Genomic DNA, 16,245 nt, shown 5'->3' on the forward strand with positions numbered 1-16,245 from the left:
CCCTACTGGAAGAATAAGATGCGCATGCATCTTGAAGCCATTGACGTCGACCTATGGTATGTCGTCGAGAACGGCGTTCCCAAGGCTGGAGAAGGTGTCACTGCTGCTGATGTCAAGAAATTCGTTCAACTGGACTCTACTGCCAAGAATATCATCTGTGGTCATCTGACCAAAGGACAGTATGGCCGTGTGAGTGCTTTGAAGACATCCAAGCTGGTCTGGGACTGGCTCTCCAAGGTCAATGAAGGCATCTCAACCCAGAGAGATCAGAGAATCAGTGTCCTTCGCAACCTCTTCAATCGCTTCAAGCGAAATGACAATGAGAATGTCCAGCACACATTTGACCGACTCACTGACATCACAAATGAGCTTCAAGCCCTCGGCGCCACTGAGATTACCAAACACGAAGTCGTCAAGACGCTGCTGAGATCACTTGATAGTTCGTTTGACATCCTGGCCCTGATGATTCAAGAACGTCCTGATTTCAAGACACTCGATCCGTCTGACATACTTGAGAGGCTCAACACACATGAGTTTCAGCTTTCGGAGAAAAGAGATATCTACGGTCCAAACTATGGGCGAACTCGTGCCTTGAAGGCAAAAGCTGTCTCCTCATCTGAAGAAGAATCTGACAGCAGTTCTGATGATCCTGAAGACATTGGAAGGGAACTTGCTATGCTTGTCAAGAAGTTCCAAAAATTCACCAAGAAGAAAGGCTTCAGAAAGTCTTCCCGATCAAGTTCAAGGAATGATGAAGCTCCTGCTCATGACTACAAGAGGAAAACATGTCACAAGTGCAAGAAACTTGGCCACTTCATCTCTGAGTGTCCACAGTGGGACAATGAGAACAAAAAGAAGAAGAAGAGCAAGGAATATGACTCTGACGACAAGAAGAAGAAGAAGAAATACTCAAAGTCTTCTTCCAAGTCTTCCTCAAAGTCTTCATCACACAAGAAGAGCTCATCTGGCAAGGCACGTGCGTTTGTTGGCAAGGAAATGGATTCAGAGGAGGAGTCTGCTTCTGAGGAGGCGGAGGTGGAGTCTGAGGAGGAATCCGACTCAGGCGTCGCAAGTCTGGCTACAGCATACGTTGCCAAGTCCATCTTCAACACTGAAGACAATGACTTCATCACCGACACCGATGCAAATGACAAGGACTACTCCGCTTCTACCTACTGCTTCATGGCACGCGGTGCCAAGGTAAACACACGCACTACTCACTATCAAACATCTAGTGACGATGACTCTGATTGTGGTTCAAAACCTAGCTACAAAACACTTGCTAAAATTGCAACTGAACAACAGAAAGCTATGGAACATATTCAAAAACTGTTAGACAGAAGCGATGATCTGTTAGGTGCTGAAATGACTCGATCTGAATCCTTAATTGAAGACATAAAAAATCTTCACGTTAAGTATCAGGAACTTGAAAGTCGTCATGAAACTCTCTCAACAACTCATGAAAAGCTTTCCTATGATTATCTTCAAAGGAAGCAGGATCTTGAGAAATTGAGAGCGGTTCATGAAGATCTTCAAACGGAAAACGAGTCACTTCGCGCCAAACAGATCAGTCCCGCTCAGGAAGGATTTGAACCACCATGTCTTAAATGCATTGAGCGTGATAATGCTACTTCTGTTGCTGAATGTTCTACTGCTACTGCTGTTGCAATATCTTCAACTGTTGATGTGGTAACTAACCCCTCTGCTGAGGATACCACCGCTATTGCTGATGAGAATGCTAGGTTGAAGACATTGCTTGAAACAGGGATGTACAAAAGTCTTAAAGGGCATCAGACGCTATGTGATGTCCTGAAAAAGCAGATTCTGAACCGAAACCCTAGGAAAGAGGGTGTAGGGTTCGTAAGGAAAATGAATGCAGATGGCTCTTACTGGAAACCTGAGCAGTACCCCAAAACCATGTGGGTTGCTGCAAAGGAACCTTCAGCAGATCCATCCAATCTATCTGGCTTCACTTGTGCTAACCCCATTATCATTGATGAATCCTTTGATGCAAACTATATACTGTTTAAGAATCAGAATGGTGAAGTGTTTGCCAGGTACATTGGTACTAACTGCAGGAATGGACCGCCTATGAAGAAGATCTGGGTTCCGAAAAGGTGTCTGGAGAGTCTTCCTGTGAATGTCATCATGACACCTCACGTGAAGAAGACAAACCTCAGACCAAAGGCTTCATACGGTCCAAAGGCTTCATACAGACAGAGGACTCACCTGAGTCGCACTAACGCAAATGTTTTGCAGGGAAACCATACTCAGGCATATGAATATGAGAGCGGTTCATCAAACCGCCATGTTCATAAGACCAAGAACTATTCTGCTTATTCTTATGAGTACTATTGTCCGCCTGCAAGACTGTTTGCTAAGGCTTCAAAGCCAAAATTCTCAGATGCTGCACTTAGACTTATTGCTTCTAAGCCACCCTTGAAGATGTGGGTGGTTAAGAAGGCTTAACTCTCTTTTGCAGGGAAAGGTCTCCAGCAGAAAACCAAAATCGTCTGACGCTATTGCTGGGGACCTTAAACATCTTGTAGGGCGCAAGATCAAATGCCCAAATGGTCTTACTATGTACTTCGTACCTGAATCGCTTGCTACTCTCCCTATTAGTCCTAACCTGGATCTAAGCTTTCATAACCCACTGGTTCGTCAAATGTTTTTGCTTCACAATGCTCTTGGTGAAGCCTATCCCCCTAACTGCACTGTAGGGTACGACACCAGCGTCTTCAGAATGGATTATTGACAGTGGGTGTACAAATCACATGACTGGCAAAAGAAGTCTTCTTATGGACTCAACCTTACGTCCATCCGACAAGAGCCACATCACATTTGCTGACACTGGTAAAAGTAAGGTATTGGGTCTAGGTAGAGTTGCAATCTCAAGGGATCAACACATGGATAAAGTCATGCTTGTTGAATCCCTTGGCTTCAACTTAATGTCTGTCTCAATGCTTTGCGATTTGAACATGATCGTAATGTTTGGAAAATATCGTTGCCTTGTACTAATGGAATCTGACAAGTCTCTAGTGTTTGAAGGGTATCGAAAAGATGATTTGTACGTGGTAGATTTCTCAGCAGGGCCACAGCTTGCAGTATGTCTTCTAGCAAAGGCTTCAGAATGCTGGCTCTGGCATCGGAGGCTTGGACATGCTGGCATGAGGAACCTCCACACCCTTGCGAAGAAGAAGCATGTCATAGGCATCGAGGGCGTCAAGTTCAAGAAAGACCACTTATGCGGTGCCTGTGAAGCAGGGAAGATGACGAGGGCCAAACATCCCTCGAAGACAATCATGACCACTACTCGACCCTTCGAACTGCTTCACATGGATCTTTTCGGTCCCACTCATTACTCAACTCTAACTACTACTGCTTGCCTCTATGGCTTCGTTATTGTTGATGATTATTCTAGATATACTTGGGTGCACATAATCCTTTACAAGACTGAAGTGCAGGATGTCTTCAGACGCTTCGCCAATCGAGCTATGAACAATTTTGGCGCCAAGATAAAGCACATCAGAAGTGACAATGGCACTGAATTCAAGAACACTGGCCTTGATACATATCTTGATACCTTGGGCATCACACATGAATTCTCAGCCCCGTACACGCCACAGCAGAATGGCGTCGTCGAACGCAAGAACAGAACACTAATTGAGATGGCCAGAACGATGCTAGATGAATACAAGACCCCAAGAAAATTCTGGCCCGAAGCCATTGATACTGCATGCCATACAATCAATCGTGTTTATCTTCACAAGCTACTGAACAAGACATCTTATGAGCTCCTTACTGGCAAGAAGCCAAATGTCAGTTACTTCAGAGTATTTGGCGCAAGGTGCTGGATCAAGGACCCACATCACACCTCAAAATTTGCACCAAAAGCACATGAGGGTTTTATGCTTGGATATGGAAAGGATTCGCACTCCTACAGAGTCTTCAATCTCTTTCATTACAAAGTGGTTGAAACAGTGGATGTGCGGTTCGATGAGACCAACGGTTCACAAAGAGAGCAGCTGCCAAATGTGCTAGATGAAGTTCCATCCAGTGAATCAATCAAGCTAATGGGAACTGGAGAAATTATACCTTCTGAAGCTCATCCTGAAGAAGAACTTATCATTTCAGCACCTGATCAACATGAAGACAATGCTCAGCCTGAAGACATTCCTTCCAACAACGACAATGAACAGCAAGAGCAAAGTCTTCGCCCTGTACATCCTCGCGTTGCCAATGAAGTGCAGATTGAAAGAATAATTGATAGCATCAATGCACCTGGTCCACTCACTCGTTCAAGGGCAACTCAGCTAGCAAATTTCTGTGGGCACTTCGCATTCGTCTCAATAGCAGAACCCAAGAAAGTTGAAGAAGCCTTCATGGAACCTGAATGGATTCAAGCTATGCAAGAAGAGCTTCAACAGTTTGAGCTGAATAATGTATGGGAACTGGTTAAGCGTCCTGATCCACGGAAGCACAATATAATAGGCACCAAATGGATATACCGCAACAAGCAAGATGAGCATGGTCAAGTTGTCAGAAACAAAGCTCGTCTCGTTGCTCAAGGATATACTCAAGTGGAAGGCATTGACTTCGATGAAACATTTGCTCCTGTGGCTAGACTTGAAGCCATACGCATACTGCTGGCCTATGCAAATCATCATAACATACTTCTATATCAAATGGATGTGAAGAGTGCCTTTCTCAATGGCAAGATTGAAGAAGAAGTGTATGTTGCACAACCGCCTGGCTTTGAAAATCCAAAACATCCTGACATGGTATACAAGCTCAACAAGGCACTGTATGGCCTCAAACAAGCCCCTCGGGCCTGGTATGACACACTCAAATACTTCCTGAAGAGCAAAGGCTTCATACCTGGTTCCCTAGATCCCACTCTTTTCACGAAGACATATGATGGTGAACTGTTTGTGTGCCAAATATATGTGGATGACATTATCTTCGGCTGCACCAATCAGAAGTACAGTGAAGAGTTTGGATATATGATGCAAGAGCAATATCAGATGTCCATGATGGGGGAGCTGAAGTTCTTCCTTGGTCTTCAAATACGACAACAACGCAATGGCATCTTCATATCTCAAGAGAAGTATCTCAAAGATTGCCTGAAGAAGTTCGGTATGCAAGACTGCAAAGGCTTCACAACACCAATGCCAGCCAAACATCATCTGGGTCCTGACGACAATGGTAAAGAGTTCGATCAAAAGGTATACCGCTCCATGATTGGTTCTTTACTTTATCTATGTGCATCTAGGCCAGATATTATGCTTAGTGTTTGCATGTGTGCTCGATTTCAAGCGGCACCAAAGGAGTCGCATCACTTAGCTGTGAAGCGAATTCTTCGATATTTGGCTCACACCCCAACTCTAGGATTATGGTATCCAAAGGGCTCAGAGTTTGATCTGGTTGGATTCTCGGATGCTGATTATGCTGGTGACAAAGTTGATCGCAAGTCTACATCAGGCACATGTCACTTTCTGGGACGATCACTTGTATGTTGGTCTTCAAAGAAGCAGAACTGTGTATCTCTCTCCACTGCTGAATCTGAATACATTGCTGCTGGATCTTGCTGCGCTCAGCTTCTGTGGATGAAGCAAACACTCAAGGACTATGGCATTCATCTGAAGCAAGTGCCACTTTACTGCGACAACGAAAGCGCCATCAAGATTGCCAACAACCCAGTTCAGCACTCGAAGACAAAGCACATTGAAATTCGTCATCACTTTCTCAGAGATCATGTTGTGAAGGAAGACATTGATATCATACACGTCAACACTGAAGAGCAATTGGCAGATATCTTCACCAAGCCCTTGGATGAGAAGAGGTTTTGCAAGTTACGGTGTGAGCTAAATATCCTGGAATCCTCAAATGTCCTGTGATCAGGCACACATCCTAACCCTTATGCATATTGATGACTTAGATGTGCAACACACGAAGTGAAGTATATCTTCAATCAATGAAGACATACATTCTAAGTGTGAATACATTAATGTGGAATTTGACTTCGGAGCGCCACGATAATTGTGCGCCGTGTCTGGGTCTAATACTTCCTATACGGTGGGTAACGCCACCACCAAACGTTCTATTTTGAAGTGTTTCACTCATGGCGTTACCTTGCAATGTCTTCACATTTGGTTTGGCTTCGATCTCAACATATTTTCATGATTATCTTCACTATGTTGATTATATATATATATATATATATATATATATATATATATATATATATATATATATGCTAGTGTTCTGTCCTCTACAGCATTCACTTATAGCTATGTCTTCGTGTTGAATCTTTTGAACTAAGTGAATGTGATCGGACCCTAACCTCTCTATGCTTTCTATCTCAAACTCTATCTCTCCAAGTCATATGCATTCTATTGAAACTGTCGAATGTCTTCTCTGCGTCCTTGTCAGCAGAAGATACAGAGACAACCATTAAGTCCGTTTTCAATGCTCATTCCTCCACATGAAATCCGGAGAAGTAGGAACGACCACCCGACAATCCAGGCGTGCGTGGGACGTGGAACAAACCCCAAAATTCCGCATAATGGCCACGTGTTCCTCAGATGCGAATCGCCAGGGGCACCTGTGTAATAGCACAGTGCCGCCCCTGTGCCTATAAATACACACTCACAGCGGTCATTATCTCTTCTTCCACCCTCGCACGAACCCTAGCGCCACCGCTAGCTCTCGACGACGCCGGCGACGAAGCGCTTCGCTGCCGCAACCTCTCCGACGCCGTCTTCACGCCGACCGCGGACATCGTCCTCTCCGCCGTCGCCGTAGGTGTCCTCCGTCGCCAAGTTAGGGCACGGAAGATCGAACTGCTCGGCCTCATCTCCCACTCCGTCTAGCAGTTCTCAGTGTGGTAAATAAAACTCCCTTTTTACAGCACCGTTGATCCTATTGATCTGTCACTTTCTACCACAAGCAGTTTCTGTTCACACAAGCTAGATCTCTCTCATACTGCATCTCATAACATGCCTAGTATATTCACTTGTGCTTCACAAAGTAGTTAGATTCCTCACTTGTACTGATCTGTGGATTCGTACAAATCTGGAACCAACTTCTTATCTATGAGTGAATGTCTTCGCACGATGAGGTCAATGTCTTCTAAACTGATTTATCTTCAAAATCTTCTGAGAATGCATATGACCTCTTCCCCTTCCCTCGCACCTTAATGCTGTCACAGGTACATGTCCGTGGGAGAATCCTTTGGTTCTCATAGTCTGCATTCATTTGCAGAATTCTTACAGCATCACATAAATTCTCCCGAAGCCAGTTCCTGTTGGTCCAGCAAACGAAAACCTTTGAAGCCTTTGAACGTCTTGAAGCCTTTCAAGTTAAAGTTTATGGCTTCAGAGAAAGCAGCAAGGAAGGGTGGCAGAAAGCGTCGTGGTGAGACCTCCAGAGATCTGCCAGATGAACTCTCAGAAATGTACAAGACAGATCCTGAAGAGGATTACAGTCAGCGCAAGACCCGAATCCAATGGATTCGAAGATATTGGGCAGAACAATGGTTCAAATACAGATTTGTGACCCAGGAGTATGCTGAGAAAAACGCCATCAAGAGACCGTGGGGAGACATCCTATTCAAGAATCTTCTACCCAGGTCCAGAGATGAAGCCATTGCTCAAGGCTTCTATCCATGCATGGTCCGTGGACCACAGCCTGCTGATGCACACTCGTCGTCACTGCTATGGTGTCGTGACGACAATCTGTTCAAGCGCAACTTCCAGTTTGCTCAGAACTCAGCGAAGCAGAACAAGAAGACTTTTGGGTTAGACTTCAACCCTGGTCCCTCATCTCCAAGGGCAGATGGCACACGACATGCAGAACCCAATGTCATCGGTCCTTTCGCCAACCTTGAAGGCCTCATCACCTACATCTTGGTTCAAGGGACTGCAGTGAATGAGCCTGCAGCTGACACTGAGTCTGATGACGCGCCTGCAGTGCCGAAGCCAAAGCAGTTGAAGAAGCCAAAAGCTTCAAAGCCGGCCCCTTCACCAAAAATCTCAAGGGCGAAGCCATTGGCAACTGCACCTCCTGAAGACAGTGTGCAGTCTGAAGACTTATCACGCGTCTCCAAGCCCCAGAAGGCCAAGATGCCTCTGTCTCACACTGGCAAAGAGCTAACAGCTGCTGCCATTCTGCGCAACGACGACATTGATCTGTCAAGTGATGAAGATCTTGCAGATGACGCTCTTGAGCAACTCATCAAGAGCAAAGAAGAAGCAGAAATCTTCAATGATCTGCCTCTCTTTGATGTCACCATCATCCACAACTTCATTGACGAGTGGTTTGACACGCCAAACATCAGCTTTGAAGATCTGCAGCTACCCATTGGCCTCAGTGTCGCCTTCCAAGGCGCCATTGCTTCAGAACTTGCTATTGCCCAGCGCATTGTTGAACTGAAGCAGAAGATTGACTATGAAAAGGCTCAGTTCAAGAAGCATATGGCCAAGCTCAGCGTGCAAGAAGTGAAGAACTTCAAGACAATGATGCACGAGCTCAAGGAAGCCTTTGTGAAGAAGCGTGCAGAAGCTCAGGGTTCGCGTGAGCGCATGAAGACTCTGGCTGACAGATGTGTGCAAGCCTATAATGAGGCTGAGAAGCGCAAGGCACTTGGGCGTCCTGGCATCGACCCCAGGATGGCCGCAAAGAAGAAGAAGAAGCCTGCTACGGCTGAATCTGATGCACCAAGGCAAGAAGCAGTTCCGATTGTCTTCCCAACAAGAATGACTGGCTCGAAGCCAAAGAGCCGGTCAACAGCTTCAGAGCTCAAGAAGACAAGAACTGCTGAGGCTGAAGCCAGGAAGAGGAAACACTCTGAAGCCTCTCCTACTGCCCCCACCAAGAAAAAGAGAAAGACCAAGAAAGCTCGGGCTGCTCCCACAGAGCCCTTGATAGTTGAACCCATTTCTATGGTTCATCCTGACGCAGAACGTCAACTGACAGTTCATGAGCCTGCTTCCACAGAGGCTCCTGAAGCTGAAGACATTCCAGCAGCTGATCCCATCGCTGCTGAAGACATTGGTCATCATGACAATGTAGAAGATGATGCAGTCCTTCCTCAGTTAGAAAACAGCGAACTCATCAGCATTGGTCGTCCACTGACGCCAATTGCACAGGATGCTTCATGGGCGGATCGCCCACAAGAGGAAGAAGACTATGAGGCCCAGCCCACTCCAACTCCACAGGCGTCGTCTGCGTTCCGCAGGCTTCGCAAAGGTCCAAGGCCTCAAGTCTCTGCTGAAGACATTCCGGCTGCATCAGCCGCAGAAGAAGAAGTACCACAAGATCCCACTCCCCTGCTCCACCAAGAAGCAGTTCTCCAGGAGAACGTGCCTGTGACCGACCCTCCAGCTAGTCAAGTGGAGGATGAAAATCTTGAGGCTGCCACAACCAACAATGAAGCTAATGTGGAGCCCTCCCCAGCAAAAGCTTCAGAAGACAGCGAAGCCACTGATCCCGCCACTTCTGTTCCTGAGTCTGCTGCCGGTCCCCAATTCAACTATCATGTTGAGCACAGGCCTCAGGTCCAGAAGCCAATCCCAAGACTGCCAAGGTTTCCAGGTCCTGCATCAGCACCTGGCTCCTTCAACATCAATGGCTTCAGGGCAGACAACACGTTCTTCAATAGCTCCAGGAACCCCTACTCAAGGGAAAGGATATCATCTGATCGGTTCTGGAGCTATCCTCAGCGAAGCTATTACTCTTGCATTCTTTACAACCAAGGTCGCATCTTCCCACACAAGCGCCTTGACGTTGAAGCTATAGCTGGTCTGCCCTGTCTAGAAGAAGCGTTGGATTGCTTCAAGCAAGTGGGTCTGCTGCAGTTTGTTACTGATGAAGAGCATTGGAATGAAGAGCTGCTGCTACAATTCTATGCCACACTTCACATCAAAGGGTACAGCAGAGATCCGAAGACTTGGGTCCTGGAGTGGATGACTGGCAACGTTCATCACGAAGCCAATGCATTTGACATCATTGAGCTCACTGGCTTGCCCACTCCTGGCGATCTCTTCGAGCAAGGCTGTCAGCTGCATGCTGAAGCTATTGAGAGCATCTTTCAGCGGCCAGAACCTGATATGAGTCAAATGCTCAGCATGATGAAGCCATTGCCCCAAGATGCTGCTTATCCCACAGAGTTCTTCGTTGAAGACCTTGAGTACCTGCCCAGAACCATCTATCACATCATCAGGCGAACTCTCTGGCCTATCAAAGGGCACTCTCCAAATGCCAAGCTTCAGGGTGCAATGAAGACTTTGGTCTTCTATATACTTCATGGCAAATGCTTCAATGCACAGGACTTCTTCATACGCCAACTTGCTGCATCAGGCATTGATCTGTTTGGTTTGAAGTTCTACGCCCCTTGGGTCATGCGGCTGATCAAGCTACACTCCGCCATCTCGTATCAGCCCTCAGCCCGCAACCATCGGATCTTCTTGCCTGACGTGGACATGTCTACTGAAGCCATATATTCTGAGCCTGCCAAGCAACCTCTAAGTCTTCAGAATGCAGAACATCAGAGTTTTACTCAGAACGTTGAAGGCGTTGAAGCAGTTTCTCGGGTGTATCCTTTGGCTGGCACTACACGTGCACCACACCCTGCTTCCACTGAAGCCACTGACAGTGCCACTGCTCCAAGACCCAAGAAGCGCACTCGTGTTCTCAACGACCGAGAGCTTCTTGTGGCTCTACATCAGAAACAGGATAGGCATCATGACTGGCTGAAGCGTCAGATGAAAAGCCTCTTGGTGGATGTTAATCGCACTCGAAATCTTGCCACCAAGAATGCTTTCGTTGCCCATGAAACCTGTCGCCGCACATGGAAAGGGCTCACGATGATGTGTTCTGAAGCTGATCTTCAAGAGGATGGCTTCACTGAGAGATTCAAGTTTGACTCCACACCTCCTCGAAGGGCTGTGCTGCTAGGAACTCCATCCCTTGAAGACTCTGAGTTCTCTTCCTCTGCTGCCACAGTCACTGCCAGAATTATTGAGGAAGAAGACGATGCTACTTCACCGCCACCTCCTTCAGCACCTCCAAGCTCTTCTGCACCGCCAAACAACACCAACAACCCTGCTACTTCACCTACTCCTCATGGGAACGAGTAGAGGCTCTATGTCTTCAAACCTTTTTGGTCATTACTGACAAAAGGGGGAGAAGCATATGAGATTGATAGTCTTCAAGCGGGTCCATATGGGCGGGTGCTTTATATTTTGCTTCGTGCTTACAACTCTCGTTTTTGCTACATTTGGTTCTTATGAGTTGTAACACTTAAACTAGATGGTCGTCTGCTACTTATTTGCCACCTTGTTTTGCGAAGATAAATTCCGCATGTGCGACGATAAATTCCGCACTTAGCTCATTCTGCAGACGTCCATTTTCCATTATGCATGTCATTATCTTCATATACTTTCACATGCATAGTGGATTGTCATCATAAGTTGAAGTGGATCTCCACAAGTACAACCTGCCATGTGCATTTGCATTCCAAAAGCAAATTAACTTATATGCACATCTTCAGGGGGAGCCCTTGCAACTTATGAAGACAATTCCTTATCCTTTACAATTTCACAGATTATATTCCCCGTTGAAAACTTCAACTAGTTTGTCATCAATCACCAAAAAGGGGGAGATTGTAAGTGCATCTAGTGCCACCCCTAGTTGGTTTTGGAGTATTGACGACAAACCTAGTTGAGGGACTAATGTGTTTGTGAGAATTGCAGGATAACACAGGTAGAAGTCCCTCATTGATTCGGTTTTACTACCAGAGATGACCCCTAAAAATGTATGAAGACATTGAAGTCAAAGGTGGTATATGAAGATATTCACATTGAAGACTATGACAAGAGAAGACACGATATGAAGCCTATGGAGCTCGAAGACTTAGATCTTTCGTAGTTCTTTTTCTTTTGTGTTGAGTCATAGGAACCACCGTACTGTTAAGTGGGGTCCAAGAGAACCAGTCAGAATGACTGAAGTGATGCCTAAACCAAAAACCTATGTCTTCGAGTGAAGACTATGAGAGCGAATCTTGTCCAGAGTCGGACAAGTCAGCTTTGCTTGTAGCCCAAGTAAAGTTGCCGTGTGAGTTTGAAATCTGACCGTTGGAACACGTGTCAGTTCCTTAGTGACCCAGGGTCATTTCGGACAAATCAGGTCGGGTTGCCAAGTGGCTATAAATAGCCCACCCCCTACAACCATAAACGGTTGGCTGCTCAGATTGAAAGTACGGCTTTTGTCGTTTGAGAGCAACCCACCTCGAAGCCTTTGAGAGAGAATTCCTTGCGAGGATAAAGCCCTAACCACCAGAGCCAGAGAGAATTGGGCATCACTTAAGTCTTCTTGTCTGTGTGATCTGAAGACTTATTACACTTGAGGACTGTGCATCCTCCAGCCGGTTAGGCGTCGCGTTCTGAGCATCCAAGAGACATTGTGGATTGCCGGTGAACGAAGTCTGTGAAGGTTTGGGAGTCTACCTTGAAGACTTACCAGAGTGATTGGGCGAGGTCTATGTGACCTTAGCTCAAGGAGAATACGGTGAGGACTGGGTGTCCTGAGCTGCGTGTTCAGGACTGGGTGTCCGGGACTGTGTGTCCTAAGGTTTAAATACCTAGCCGCTCCAACCAGACGTACAGTTGTCACAGCAACTGGAACTGGTTCAACAAATCATTGTCTTCAACGAGTCACTGGTTTCATCTTCACTTCACTTTACTTACTGTTCTTCCTTGTGAAGTCATTGTATGTTTGCTCTATCATTTGTCTTCACTGAGTGACTGCGTGTTCTGTTTTGCTTCACAATATCTTCCTACCTGATCCTTACTACCTAGCTGCTATTAGTCTTTGTGCTTTCACTTCATTGAATACTTGACTATGGTTTGCCTAGTGTAGTCTACCTTCCATTGCATGGTAATAGGTTTAATTTTATCGTTTTTCTTCAAAACTCCCATGTTCTGAAGACTTTCATAAAAATCGCCTATTCACCCCCCTCTAGTCGATATAACGCACTTTCAGCTATGTCCATGGCTCACGCTCATGTATTGCGTGAAGATTGAAAAAGTTTGAGAACATCAAAAGTATGAAACAATTGCTTGGCTTGTCATCGGGGTTGTACATGATTTAAATATTTTGTGTGGTGAAGATAGAGCACAGCCAGACTATATGATTTTGTAGGGATAACTTTCTTTGGCCATGTTATTCGAGAAGACATGATTGCTTTGTTAGTATGCTTGAAGTATTATTATTTTTATGTCAATATTAAACTTTTATCTTGAATCTTTCAGATCTGAACATTCATGCCATAATAAAGAAAATTACATTGAGAAATATGCTAGGTAGCATTCCACATCAAAAATTCTGTTTTTATCATTTACCTACTCGAGGACGAGCAGGAATTAAGCTTGGGGATGCTGATACGTCTCCAACGTATCTATAATTTTTTATTTTTCCATGCTATTATATTATCTGTTTTGGATGTTAATGGGCTTTATTTTACACTTTTATATTATTTTTGGGACTAACCTATTAACCCAAGGCCTAGTGCAAATTGTTATTTTTTGCTTATTTCAGTGTTTCCCAGAAAAGGAATATCAAACGGAATCCAAACGGAATAAAACCTTCGGGAGAGTTATTTTTGGAACAAACGTGATCCAAAGGACTTGGAGTGGACGTTAAGAAACAACCGAGGAGGCCACAAGGCGCCTACCCCCTGGGCGTGCCCTCCGCCCTCGTGGGCCCCTCATTGCTCCACCGACCTACTTCTTCCTCCTATATATATTCATATACCCCGAAAACATCTAGGAGAACCATGAAACCCTATTTCCACCGCCACAACCTTCTGTACCCAAGAGATCCCATCTTGGGGCCTTCTTCGGAGCTCCGCCGGAGGGGGCATCGATCACGGAGGGCCTCTACATCAACTCCATGGCCTCTCCGGTGATGTGTGAGTAGTTTACTTCAGACCTTCGGGTCCATAGCTAGTAGCTAGATGGCTTCTTCTCTCCCTTTGGATCTCAATACAATGTTCTCCTTGATCTTCTTGGAGATCTATTCGATGTAACTCTTTTTGCGGTGTGTTTGTCGATATTTGATGAATTGTGGGTTTATGATCAAGTATATATATGAACAATATTTGAATCTTCTCTGAATTCTTTTATGCATGATTGGTTATCTTTGCAAGTCTCTTCGAATTATCAGTTTGGTTTAGCCTACTAGATTGATCTTTCTTGCAATGGGAGAAGTGCTTAGCTCTGGATTCAATCTTGCGGTGCTCGATCCCAATGACAGAAAGGGAAACGACACGTATTGTATTGTTGCCATCGAGGATAAAAATATGGGGTTTATATCATATTGCTTGAGTTTATCCCTCTACATCATGTCATCTTACCTAATGTGTTACTCTGTTCTTATGAACTTAATACTCTAGATGCATGCTGGATAGCGGTCGATGTGTGGAGCAATAGTAGTAGATGCAGGCAGGAGTCGGTCTACTTGTCACAGACATGATGCTTATATACATGATCATGCCTAGATATTCTCATAATTATTCGCTTTTCTATCAATTGCTCGACAGTAATTTGTTCACCCACCGTAATACTTATGCTATCTTGAGAGAATCCACTAGTGAAACCTATGGCCCCGGGGTCTATTCTCATCATATTAATCTCCCGTTATCAAGTTATTCCTTGCACCGTTTATTTTGGAATCTTTACTTTTTATCTTTATTATAAAAATACCAAAAATATTATCTTATCATATCTATCAGATCTCACTCTCGTAAGTGACCGTGAAGGCATTGACAACGCCTTTATCGCGTTGGTTGCGAGGTTCCTATTTGTTTGTGTAGGTACGAGAGACTTGCGTGAGGCCTCCTACTGGACTGATACCTTGGTTCTGAAAAACTGAGGGAAATACTTACGCTACTTTGTTGCATCACCCTTTCCTCTTCAAGGGAAAACCAATGCAGTGCTCAAGAGGTAGCAGAGATGAACTCGCAGACGTAGTATCCACAGAAATCATTCCTGGGTTCCTGCCATAAGCACTTTACGAGAAATTAATAGAGGTCAATCAAATTTATAATGAAGCATTATAAATGGCATTGACGAACGTATCTAGAATCAATGGGAGATGTGTGGAACTAGCTAGCTAGTAGTACTTACTTTCGGGTATGTAAATCGCAGCTCCTCTGGCAGTCCTGGAGCTTCTGCGGTGAATAGTTTCCAAACCCTGCGAGACAAAGAAAACAATTACTTGATATCAAGAAATGAGCAAAAAGTTGCCGATATGGTGCGATAATGATCGATTGAACTTACTTCTCGAGCATTTTAGTCATGTCCGCACAGGTCCCGGGATCTTTTCGTCTCGAGTCTAAGACGGTTACTAGTCCCTGCTCAAGCTTAATCTCTAGGAGAATATAGTGGAAGCTGCGCAGGCATGCATAACTCATCAATTACATTACTATAACCTCAAGTAGTAAGGGAAACCGAATATGCACAAGACAGTAACACTCACTCGAAGTTGTAAGGAAAGAGTATTTTTATCTTTGTTTTGATTTATTAGCAACGATTTGAGAAAGTTGGCCTCGGTTTCTTTGGCTTGAAATTTAACCGTAAATTCATCTATGAGATTTGTGTTAATGAACCCAATATCATAGATTTCTGCTTTTCTGCATTCAACGATCTTCAATCTGCATAATATAGTGAGGATAATCATATATACATGCAATGAAAGAATTGAGCTATATATAGGGACTTAATGATAGAAGTAGTACTTACAGACAGTAGCAAGTGACCGTTAATTTATCGAGGGCCTTTTGATTGAACCACTGGAAGCACTCCTCAAATGGAACAGTCAATAGTTCAATTCCAACGAGGTCGTGCTCCTCTTTAACTCTCAGCGTCAAAGTATACTTCCCCCCAGACTCTCTATAGGTTTTCATGTACCAATCATGGAATCTTCGCATCATCGTTGTTAGAGGAGGACTTCCATCTCTGATGAGAGGCTTCCCGTACTGGTATTTGTGTTCGTCCACCTCCATTATATCATAATGTGCATCATCGGGCAGGTAATCACCAGGATTGGTATAACCGGGCACCATCCTCGGATCACTAACAGCGATATCGCAAGACACCTTAAGCGGGGGGGGCATGATTGGTTTGCTTGTTCACCGAGTTGGGCAATTTTTTCCCAGCTCGTCGTTGAGTTAACCTTCGATCACTG

The sequence above is a fragment of the Triticum aestivum genome, chromosome 7A (assembly GCF_018294505.1).
Source record: "Triticum aestivum cultivar Chinese Spring chromosome 7A, IWGSC CS RefSeq v2.1, whole genome shotgun sequence".
In the NCBI taxonomy this organism is placed as follows: domain Eukaryota; kingdom Viridiplantae; phylum Streptophyta; class Magnoliopsida; order Poales; family Poaceae; genus Triticum; species Triticum aestivum.